This window comes from Mesoplodon mirus, assembly GCF_964341445.2.
Source record: "Mesoplodon mirus genome assembly, chromosome: 13".
NCBI lineage: Eukaryota > Metazoa > Chordata > Mammalia > Artiodactyla > Ziphiidae > Mesoplodon > Mesoplodon mirus.
Window position 1 is genome coordinate 5,697,787 of NC_138989.1, and position 12,188 is coordinate 5,709,974.

General features: G+C 49.9%; 1 long non-coding RNA gene across 3 annotated transcripts; it reads left to right on the forward strand.

Annotated features, from left to right (window-relative positions):
• Nucleotides 1-650: 650 nt before the first annotated feature.
• LOC309814525 lies at nt 651-11,787 on the forward strand. Of its 3 annotated transcripts, none has more exons than XR_014295716.1 (4): nt 651-814; nt 5,063-5,245; nt 7,905-8,760; nt 9,666-11,787. It is a non-coding gene; the product is annotated as an uncharacterized lncRNA (long non-coding RNA). The 3 variants fall into 3 exon arrangements; XR_014295717.1 differs by having other exon boundaries at nt 5,066-5,245; XR_014295718.1 differs by lacking the exon at nt 651-814 and adding an exon at nt 1,873-1,955.
• Nucleotides 11,788-12,188: the final 401 nt, after the last annotated feature.

Consider the following 12,188-nt stretch of genomic DNA (forward strand, 5'->3'; position numbering starts at 1 on the left):
CATCGATGGTTTCCTTAGGAGAGCTTTCCCTCAGCCCCCAAGGCTAGGTCAGGTGCCGTATTATAGGCGTCCCTAGCACAAGCGCCTCTTGTTTACAACGCTAAGCATAGCTGACATTCATGCACGCGGTACATTGTTTTGTGACCTCCTCCCCCTACACACCCTGTGAGGACCACCAGGGCAGTGACTTATCTGTTTTTGTTGACAAGGGTTTCTCCAGCACTCCACGGTGCCGGTTCCACAGTGCTGGCTGGCAGGCGCTCAGTAAATATTTGCGGAATGTATGAATAAGTGGCCCACACTCGGTGTCTAATAAACAATGGCTTCCTCAAGCAAACAGCACAGAGTCTGGCACAGAAGATGTGCGAGCAGCATATTTTGGCCTTGGCTTCCAGTCCTCACCCTCTACGCCTTTCCACCTCCTCCCACTGCCCAGCTCCTCCCACTCTTCTAGCTCCTCCCACTGCCCAGCTCCTCCCACCCTTCTAGCTCCTCCCACTGCACAGCTCTTCCCACTCTTCTAGCTCCTCCCACTGCACAGCTCCTCCCACTCTTCTAGCTCCTCCCACTGCCCAGCTCCTCCCACTCTGGGGGCGGAGTTTGCTTTTCTACCGCTTGATTTTGGCTTTAACCACGTGGCAGGTCCGAGCATACCCCTTGCTGGATTTTACTTGCGCTCCTGCTCCTCTTCCATCCCCACGAGGAGAGGATGCTGGTCCCAGAGAGAGGATGAGAGAGCTGAGCCTCTGAGCCGCTCCATCACCCAACCTGCAGCGGCAAAACCCGTCCAGGTGACGCCTCCAGAGACTGCCAGGTGAGCCAGCCTAGAGCAGTGGGTCCCGGCCACCCTGCACCCAGCTAAATCGATGCTTATTGTGCTATGCGCTGAGCTTCTGTGATTGTTTGCCGTGCAGCTTATAGTAGGTGTTCAATAAAGCTTTGTTGCATATTTGAACATACAGCCACAGGCAATGAAAGGCATGCTGATAAAGCACCCAGCAGGGACGTAGTAGGTGCTTAACACGCGATGTTCCCTTCTCCCCACGTCTTCTTCTCTAAACACCAGTAGGTCATGGAGGGCCATATTTGGAACATCTTGGCAATCTTTACACTGTTAACACTTGACTATTAATTAGGACAAGGGACCCGGATTCCACCAGCCACCCGACTGCCCTCAGTCAAACAGGGCATATCTATCTTTCTCGATTTCTGGTCCAGCAAAGTCTCTTGTCCCCCTAGTGAAGAAGCCCACGTCCGGCCAGAAGTCACTCCACAGCCCCAGACGGGGGTGGCTGCCTTTCTCTCTGCAAAAAAATGGAACGCTCTCTCTTTATCCAACTGGGCTCCTGCTATTTACTATAAATAATCAAATAAGATCTTCTCCCTTCCTCCCCTCCCTCCCCTTTCACATGCAAAAGCCATAATTATTTCAGTGCAACATCCTGTCACCAGTCCTTTCAGAGGAGAAACAATTAGTGCTGTCTGGGGACCCAATATTTCATGTTTGTACACAGTGATTATTTCAGCAAAGAAAGTCGAGAATGAAACCTGGAGCTGTGTGTATCTTTGAGACACCCCTGCTTGCTCTCTGCCACCCAGAAATGAGACTTCCCAGGCCAGGCCCCGGGCCCTGTGATTCCCTTCCCCTTCCCCCTGTGTGCTCTGTGCTCACGGCTTCAGCTGGTAACCCCTTGGTGAGGTCACGGGGCCGCGCCCCTGAGATCAGAGTCTGGGTCAGGCGTGCTGACTGTGGATTTAATAAGACACGGTTCGCTTCCGGCAGGCGGGGCCCGGGGGCAGGTCCCAGGGAGCAGAGACCTGCTGTTCCTGGCCGTTCCTGGCCATTAGCTCTCAAACCAGATTTTCCACAGGCTTCAGAAGGACTTTTGGACGCTGGGGACAGGCTGGTGCCACATCAGCTTTACACTTAGACAGCCAGGCCGAGCCTGCTGCAGGTAAAGAAGGGGATGGGGGGACTTCCCTGGTGGTCCAGTAGTTAAGAATCCGCCTTCCAACGCAGGGGACATGGGTTTGATCCCTGGTCGGGGAACTAAGATCCCACATGCCCTGGGGCAACTAAGTCCACGCCGCAACTACTGAGCCCGCATGCCCTGGAGCCCGTGCCACAACTAGAGAGAAGCCCAGGCGCCGCAACGAAAGATCCCACATGCCACAACGAAGATCTTGCGTGCCGCAACCAAGACCTGATGCAGCCAAATAAATAAATAAATGTTAAAAAAGGGGGGGATGGGGAGGTGGACGCCCAGGGCTGTGGTCTGAGTCCCCGTGTGGCCCCTGCACCCCTGCTCCTAATAATTGCAGCCCGAGAGAGAGGGATACTTACAGGAGTGATTTCCTGGGGCAAAAGACCACAGAGAGAGGCAGGATGGAGCACAGGAAAAGCACAGGAAAAGTAAGCGTGTGGTCTCAGCCTGGTTGCACGCAGGGCTCTGGGCTCCGGAGCGTAAATTGCACCAGGGTCATTCCTGTCTTCAGCCAGGCGGGTCAGGGTTTGTGCGTGTGTGTTTTATATATATACAATGTTTTTTGTGGGGTTTTTTTTTGCTTTATTTTTTATTGTAGTAAATGTACATGCTATAGACTGAATGGTGCTTCCCCTACAAAATTCACACATTGGAATCATACAGTATTTGTCCTTTTGCCTCTGGCTGACTTAGCGTCACGTTTTTGAGGTTCATCCATGCCGTAGCACGTATCAGTACTTCATTCTTCCCCCCCCATATACACTCTCTCTCTCTATTTTTTTTAATAGACTTTATTTTTTAGGTTCACAGCAGCTTCATTACTTTTTATGGCCAAACAATATTCTATTGTATATGTAAACCACATTAAGTTCATCTGTTGATGGACTCGTGGGTTACTTCCACCTTTCGGCTATTGTGAATAGTGCTGCTGTGAACATGAGTGTGTAAGTATTTGTTCACATCCCTGCTTGCAGGGGCGGGGGGGATGTCTGTTGTCCCCACTGCCATGTCAGTCATTGGTCATATTGCCAAGCTGAGAGAGAACTTCATGGTCAAAGTTAAGAATTTTTATTGAGGAACAATACACAGGAAGGTGCACAAATCTTAAATGTGAAGCTAGATGGATTTTGCACATTTACGCCAAGGTTATTAGCACCCTGATCCAGACGTGGAAGATTTTGATCACCGCAGAAGTTGCCCTCATGCCCGGCAGAGCCCACCCCTCCCTTCCGGGGGTCCCTATTGTTGGGACTGCATCACGTGGATCCCTTATACCCATTCCCAAACCTCACTTCAATGAAACGACAGCGGATGAGCTCTTAACAGACACGGTGTCCGGCTTCTTCCGCTTTCCGTTGGCGGCGAGAGTCATTCATGTTGACATGTAAACCAACAGTTTGTTCTTTTTAAATTTCTGTGCAGTTTTCAGTTGTATGAATAGAGGGGCTATTTCAGAGAAAGCTGCTGTGGATGTTTTCGTCTATGTCTTCTTTTTTTTTTTTTTTTGTGGTACGCGGGCCTCTCACTGCTGTGGCCTCTCCCGTTGCGGAGCACAGGCTCCGGACGCGCAGGCTCATCGGCCATGGCTCACGGGTCCAGCTGCTCTGCGGCATGTGGGATCTTCCCGGACCGGGGCACGAACCCGTGTCCCCTGCATTGGCAGGTGGACTCTCAACCACTGCGCCACCAGGGAAGCCCCTCGTCTATGTCTTTTGATGGTCATTTGTAAGCATTTTTCTTGGGAGCATGTCTGGAATTGGGATTACTGAATCATAGACGAGGCATGGGCTTAGCTCTAGTAGCTACTGACAGTTTTCCAAAGTAGCTCTCCCAGTTTTCACTGCCATCTATGACATCTGGGAGTTCCAGTTGCTCTACTTATCAACACTTGGAATGCCAACCAAATGTACATAGTTTTGATATGACATGGCCCCCAAACATTGTTCAGTGCGTATCCGATCAGAGTCCAATCAGGAAAACAGAAATCACCCTAGGTGTTTCAACAAAAGGAGTTTAATGCAGGGATTTGGTCACACAGGTGACGGAAGAGCTGGGAAGCCCAGTGGTCAGTAACAGCAGGAAGCCACTGCCGTTGCTAAACTAGAGGGACAGATGGAGGAGGTGGTGGTACCCAAACTAGGAGCTTGGTTCATCCAGCGGAACTAGAGCCCTGGCAGGGCTGTCTGGCAAGAGCTAGAGATACAGTAGACATGCAGCAGAGATGCAGCCACTACTGGAGAAAACCACCAAAGGAGGGAATTCCCTGGCAGTCCAGTGGTTAGGACACCTGCTTCCATTGCAGGGGGCATGGGTTCAATCCCTGGTCAGGGAACTAACATCCCGTAAGCTGCGTGGCCAAAAAAAAAAAAAAAAAAAAAAAAAAACATAGAAGAAAGAAGGGGAGAAATACTCCGAACACTCTGGGTGCTCCCTTCCTCCCGCCCTCCAGTTCCAACTGGTGCCTCCCATTGGCTGACACTGGGTGGAAGCCAGCTGATTGCACAGCCCAGCAAATAAAGGTCACAGCCAAGGGTAGAGCAAGCAGGCAAAGACCTGCACACACAACAGAGGAGCCGCTTGCTGTGCTATACTTCCCTGGCATGGTCTTCTACTTTAGGCGTGATTTAAGGATAACTGGTTATATTAACTTTTTTTAACTCACTGGTTCACTTTAGAACCTAATCCACAGGTAAAGATTCTCTACTAGTATTTAAGGTCCGACTCGTTATGGGTGCCCCTGCTCTCAGGCCAAATGTCAGCGGGTCCCATGTCACAATCCCTTCCCAAGATGCCTTAGAAAACAGAGGGTTGCCCTTTTCCTGCAGGAGGGCTGAAGGGCACTGGCTAAGTAAGCGTGTGGGCTGAGAGCTGGTCAGCCTGGGTTTAATTCCCGCCTCCCCTTTGACAGCTCTGTGACCTTGGCCTTTTCTCAGCCTCTGAGCTTCAGTTGTAAATGAACAATAACACCACTTCCTGGGCTGTTGTGAGGCTTAAATGAGCTAGTCTGAGTAAAGCAGCTTAGAACAGCCCTGGAACACAGTAAGCATTCAATAAATGCTTGTTTGTTTGTTTTTCAGCAGCACCTGGGGTGAAGGAGTGCCCTCTACACCTGTCAGAACTGCAGCGTGAATAAGCCCGGGCTAGCGACTTTAAGACCAGAGTACCTGGGATTAACTAAAGTAACCCTCATGAAATGGACAAGTGGCTTAAACGTCTCCCTGCAGAGAAGCGACAGACGGAGGATAATTCCAGTAATACAGGTGAGCAGTAAGAAAACGGCTGAGTAATACCAGAGGACATATGCATAAATTACAAGTTAAGAGATATTCCTATCACGGGGATTGGTGCTCAAGTTTTATTTTTATTGTCACAGGGTACGATAAGAAGTGTCTGGAACATTCTAGTTTGGCTGACCTTCGGAGGAGAGTGGGGTCACAGAATCCAGCTCTCATGGGGCTGGTTAGATTGTGTTCCCAGCTGGTAGGGTACTGTTGGTGGTACGCAGGGTAATTTTAGCTGGTACACAGTTCAGCTGTTTCTTTTAATTTGAATAACTTACACATTTACTGTAACATGGACTAGAGGAAAATAAAATAGCACATATGTCTTTGGGCAATATTGGTGGAATAAAATTTCCCCAAAGACCTACATCCTCCCAATGGGCTCAGTAGTCTTACATAAATTGCAGTAAAGTGATGGCTTCAACTATGTATGAGCAAATGAATTTAAATAGTTAGGATAAGAAAGCGGTTTTTACCACACCACCTATGGTTTATGGAGACAGTCTGTGTAGGAGAAGTCTGGGTTTGGAGGCTGGGGTGTGGGGCTGGAGGAGAGGATGCTGTGTATGTTTGTGGGAGAAGGAGGGCTTTAGCTGGATCTGCAACCTTTTAATTCTGTAAAAGGAGAGATCTGAAGCAAATTTGGCAAAGTGTTAATATCTGTTTAATTCGCGTGGTTGGAGATAGACAATCTGTTACTGTTATTAACTTTACCCTTTCTATGTTGGAGATAGTTTGCAATTTACAAGATACTGAGAAAATGAATTTGGAATAGGGATGATGTAATAGCTGCTGGAGTTTAGTTTGCTATTTGAAATATTTTTCCCTATGGTGGGTAACACTTGATGGGTTAGAGGTATTTAAATCACATTGCCTCTACACACAAGTCCAAAATATACAAGCATGGCTGGGTCCTTCTGTCATTCCAAATGTCACCTCTGTGATCGGTGCTAAGGCCTCAGGAATACCCTCAAAAAAGATCACTTCCTTTCAAACAAAACAAGGCTACTTGGAGGCTACCCCCAAAACCTTGAAACCCTGTGACTGCTTGGACACTTTATTGTCATTATGAGTTAGGAAAACATTTGAAAGAGAACCCCGGAACGGGAGTTTAAACAAGATAGAAGTTTACTTCTTAGAAGAAAAAAATCAGGAGGGAGTCGTGGCTTGCATCTCATGGTCTAATAGGGCTGCTGCAGCTCCAGCCACCATATCTGAATTCCAGCCAGTAGAAAGGAGAAGGCCAGAAGACGACCATTTCTCTTCCCTTTAAGGATCCTTCCCAGACATCAAACATACTGCTTCCACTTACACCTTGGTGGCCAGTACTGAAACAGAGCAGTATGCCTGCGTGCCTGTGGTGCAGGAAGCCAGACTGAGAGTGGGAATTTGCAGCAAAGTAAGAATTTATTGCACGGCACCAAGCAAGGGAGTGGGAGACAAGCCTCAGATCCACTCCCACTTGGTGTTTGAGTTAAGGGTTTTTTTTAAAAAGAGGAAGAACAATAGAGGCTGAGATTAATCATCATCATGTGACATTTCTTAATCAGGATTCAGGATGTCTCTGGTTTATGATTTTCTGGTCAAATGATCCATGGCTCAGGTGTCTGTGAGCTCATATTGCCCTGGAGAAACACCCTGAGTTTGTACGTTAATGATGAGATCTATAAGAGCAATTTTAGTACATTAATGATGTCATCAACAACTGCAATTTTAGCATCTGACTCTGGGTGATTAGTGTTCAGTTAGCACAGGATTGAGGTCAGAGGGGACAAGAAAGGGAATAAAGGTTTGCAGAGTGAGATTAATCATAAACTCAATAAGGGAACTCAGCGTTAGGGGGACTCAGTTTCAGGACTGAATTGTTCGGCCACACCTAGCTGCAAGGGAGCCTGGAAATGTTGGCTTTATTCCCGCCAGCTGTGCGCCCAGCTAAAAGTCAGGGTTTCTCTTACTCAGGAAGAAGGGGCCATTGGATTTGGGGGGACAACTAGGACGGTCTCTGCCACTGTGCTGCCGGGGTGGGGAGCCCAAAGGGCCCTGGCTCGTTGCCCTCCAACCACCTCCTTTTCTCCTGGAGCTCAGGGGAGGATCTGGGGGCTGTGGCCATGAAGTTTCATTGGAGTAACTCTGCTTTGCCCACCACACTGTTCTTGACTAGGACTGGGGATTCATAGGGTGAAAAGGAGGTGGTACTTGGGGGAGTGCAGGTGAAAGGTCCATCTGCCGGGTTCCAACTGTGCATCCTCGGAATTACTGCCTTGTTGTAAATGGGAATAAAAGTTGTACCAGCCCCCGAGTTGTCAATCCGTTTTATAGGATTTAATACTTAGGACATTAGTGACCGAAAACTAACTTCCTTCCATCCTGTCCTCCCCTCCCCTCCCCTCTCCTTCCCTCCCTCCATTCCCTCCTTCCAATGAAATATACATACATATGCATTTACATATATATGTAAAGGGAACTAATCTTAAGGTGCAGCTTGATGAATTTCCCCATGTGTGTATATACCCAAGTAACAACCCCCCAGCTCCAGATACACAACATTTCCAGCCCCCAGAAGGCTCCTTTGGGTCCCTTCCTTGTCAGTAGCACCCACCCTGCTGAGTGAACCACTATTCTGACTCTCTCCCCGTAGGTTAGTTTCCTGGCAGAATTTCATAGAAATGGCGTCATCCAGAACGTGCTTTTTTGTGTTTAGCTTCTTCCGCTCAACATAACATCTGTGAGATCATCCACGTTGTGTGTATCCGTGGCCCCATTTCACGGAGGAAGAAACAAAGGCTCAGACAGACTAAGGGAAGTGGTGTCAGAGGAAAGCCCCAGCTCTCCAAGGACGTCCCGTTCTCTGTTTGAGCACCGTCCCCTGATGGTCCATGCTGATCGCCAGCCCAGGCATTCCTTCCTGTGCTGAGGCTTCCTGCCACGCACAGTCGATTGGGGATCATTCCATCAGCAAAGGCTCTGACCTGCTAAATCTCATCCATCAGACTGGCCATATTCCTTCCAACTGAGCTGGTAATGTGATCATGTGATCACGCTGTGGCGACTCGGTTCCCGTGGCCCGTTCGTCATCACTTCACAGGCGCTTTCTGTGGACTCGGGCCAAATCCTCTGTGTCAGCACCGTGTGTACCCTGTTGCACCCCACAGGTGGCCCTGCAGAGGTTCCTGGCTGCATCTGTGCACACAGACGCGTGTCCACTTGCGCATGTGCCTCTCTCTCTGGCAGAAAATCTTTGAGGTGGAACCCAATGGGCTGGGTTTAAATCCTGACTCTACTACTTACAGGCTGTATAACTTTGCCCTAGTTGTCCTCTCTGTGCCTCAGTTTCCCATCTGTAAAATGTGGATGAAGACAGAACCCACTTCTTGGAGTGTATTCATTTCCTGGGCTGCCACAACAAAGTACCATAGACTTAGTGGCTTAAAAAACCGAAATCTAATCGCTCACAGTTCTGGAGGCCAGAAATCTGAAATCAAGCCATCAGCAAGGTTGGTGACTTCTGGGGTCACTGGGGGAGAATCTATTCCGTGCCCCTCTCTGAGCTTCTGGTGGTTGCCGGCCGTCCTTGATGTTGCTTGGCTTGTAGATGCATCACTGCAATTTCTGCCTCTGTCAACACATAACTGTCTTCCCTCTGTGTGTCTCTGTGTCCAAAGTTCCCTCTTCTTATAAGGACAGCCATCATTGGCTAAGGGCCCACCCTGATTGGTATGACCTCGTCTGAACTTGGTTACATCTGCAAACCCCCCATTTCCAAATGAGGTCACATTCACGGGTTCCAGGTGGATGTGAATTTTGGGGAGACACTAATCACCCCAAGACATGGGTTAATATGAGTTCATCTCTGTGCCATGCTGAGAACAGCCCTGGGCACCTGCATAAGTCATGTTCCACAGTAGCGTTTGTAATCATCACTGGCACATGGGAGGAATATAAATCCCACTCTCTTTTAGGTGGCTGTCGGGGAGGGAGCTCCCCGGCGGCCCAGTGGTTAAGACTCGGCGCTTTCACTGCCGGGGCCCCGGTCCAATCCCTCGTCGTTTGGGATCGAAGATCCCACAAGATGCGAGACTTGGCCAAAACAAAGGAAGAAAGAAACAAACAAAAAATGGCTTTGGAGGGGTTCTGTTCCATGTGGCCAAATAAAACCCTGACAGGGATGTGAACTTCACCATGCCTGAGGCTGGCCAGGTCCTTCCCAAGGACCCTCCTCTGTCTCCAGGCCCCTCCCCCTCCCCCTCAGCATTCAGCTGCATCGTTCAGCTGGGGAGGGTGCAAGCAAGCAATAAAACAGAGGAAGCTTGCTCCAATTCTGGCTTTCCAACAAGGAGAGCTTAATGAGGCAATTAAGCAGAACTGTTTTCTCTTTTATCTCCCTCTCCATCTTCCCCAGCGATGTCGGTGCCCGGAGCTGGAGGGCCCTTGAAGATGAGAAGAGCCTGTCCCCCTCGGTTGCAGGAATAGGTGTGAGGAGGACTCAGAGGGGGGCAGCGGCTGGGCCAAGGTCACACAGCGAGTCGGTGGCATCACCAGCTTGGCCAGCCCTGGCAGGAGAGGGGTTGGAACGGCCCACGTGGGGACTGTGGCAGGCTGGGATACACGGGGCCTGGCCAGAGAGCGACGTCACTGTGAAGTGGCACTGCCCAAGTGGACGACATGGACTCTGTGTATGAGGTCAGCTGAGTTTTCAAGAGAAGCTAAAATCCACCTTTAAAAGGGTGCCATCTAGTCATTCAAGGTTCTAGAAAACCCAGCGTAGGCCACACAAAGTGGTCCTAGCTGAGAACAGTGTCTTCACTCAGCTCCTGGGGTGCCCGTGGTGGGCACAGCCCAGAGGGCAGGTGCGGAGTAGCGTTTGGTCCTGTGTGTGCAGGGTGTGCCTGGGCTTCTCCTGGTCCCCCGCGTAGTGAGATGGGAGCTTCCTGGCCCGCCTGCATCAGTGTTCCGTCCAAAATCCCCTTCCAGCCAAGCGGTCTTCAGCAGCCTGCCACGCGCAGTGTGTGTGTTGTGCGCTGCACAAAGGCGCCCACTGGAGAGGGGACTGGGGTGCTCTCGGGCCGTGCTCGGCTTGCTTGCTCAGCTGCTTATCCTGGAAGAAGCATTTGATTGTTGTAATGCATCCACCCAGGGAGTTCTCTTTTTCTAGTTCTCACAGTGCTGGGTCAGTTTGGGTCCTTCAAGAAGATGCCAAGGGACTTCCCTGGTGGCGCAGTGGTTAAGAATCCACCTGCTAATGCAGGGGACATGGGTTCGAGCCCTGGTCCGGGAAGATCCCACATGCCGCGGAGCAACTAAGCCCGTGTGCCAGAACTCCCGAGCCTGTGCTCTACAGCCCGCGAGCCACAACTACCGAGCCCGCACGCCTAGAGCCGGTGCTCAGCCACAAGAGAAGCCACCACAGTGAGAAGCCTGCGCACCCCAACGAAGAGTAGCCCCCACTTGCCACAACGAGAGAAAGCCCGCGCGCAGCAATAAAGACCCAACGCAGCCAAAATAAATAAATTTATTAAAAAAAAAAAAAAAGAAAGAAAATGCCGAGATGAGGGAATTCCCTGGCGGTCCAGTGGTTAGGACTCCGGGCTTTCACTGCCGCGAGCACAGGTTCGATCCCTGGTCGAGGAGCTAAGATCCCGCAAGCCACGTGGCACGGCAAAAAAAAAAAAACAACAAGGAAAAAAGAAGATGCCAAGGTGAGATTCGATGTGCAACTGGGTGATTAGGGAAAACAGCTCTAGGGGAAAAGGAGGAGGTGGGAGAGGCTTCAGGCTGAGACGCAACTCTGGCCTCCATGCGGAGTGAGACAGGAGGGGCTCAGGCCTCAGCACAGTTCTAAGGAAGTTTTTGTGCAGGCTGATGGGGCATCCTGGAGCCAGGGTCCCCCATCGGAGGCACCCCACATCCTGCTGGGATAGGCCTACCTTTATTTCCCTTCCTCGCTGGGTCATTGGTGGGAGCACCTGTGGGGCTCAGGGTGGGTTCAGAGCACAGCAGTGGGGCTGTCAATCAGTCACGCATGTGCCCCGCAGCGGGAGACCCCAGGGGATGACGGTCAAGGCTGTCATGGTGCTGAATCTGCTAGTGGATGCCCTGATCTGTGAAGACACAGGTAGAAACAGCCGGCCTGGTAAATCAGACAGAGAAAGACAAATATCATAGGGTACTGCTTGTATGTGGACTCTAAAAAAAGGGTACAAATGAACTTATCTACAAAACAGAAAGAGAGTCACGGATGTAGAAAACAAACTTACGGTTAGCAGGAGGTAAGGAGAGGGGAGGGATAAACTGGGAGACTGGGATGGACATACACACACCACTATATATAAAATAGATAACTAATAAGGGCCTACTGTACAGCACAGGGAAGTCTACTCAGTACTCTGTTATGGCCTATATGGGAAAAGAATCTAAAAAAGAGCGAATATATGTATATGTATAACTGATTGACTTTGCTGTACCCCCGAAACTAATACAACATTGTAAATCAACTACACTGCAATAAAACAAACAAACAAACAGCCTGCATGCAGCCTGGGATGTCTTTGACGGCTTATATTTTAGGGTAGCCATTCAAGCAAATCTTGCATTCTGGACCCTAGTAGATCTGAAATTGTTGCAGCCTAAAATATTTTCGCTCTGTTGTCTTTGAAGTCTCTCCTACCCCATGGTAGGTTTGATGCCTCATGCCCAAGGGGAACGCATGGTCCTACACACGTGTATTAGTTTCTTCTCACTGCTCTGACAAATCTCAAGAACTTAGTGACTTAACACCATCTATGTTTATTCTCTTACCATTCTGGAGGTCAGAAGTCGAAAATGAGTCTTGCAGACTAAAATCCTGGTGTCGGCAGGGCTGGTTCCTTCTGGAGGCTCCAGGGGAGAATTTGTTCCTTGCCTCTTTTAGCTTCTGGAGGAGGCC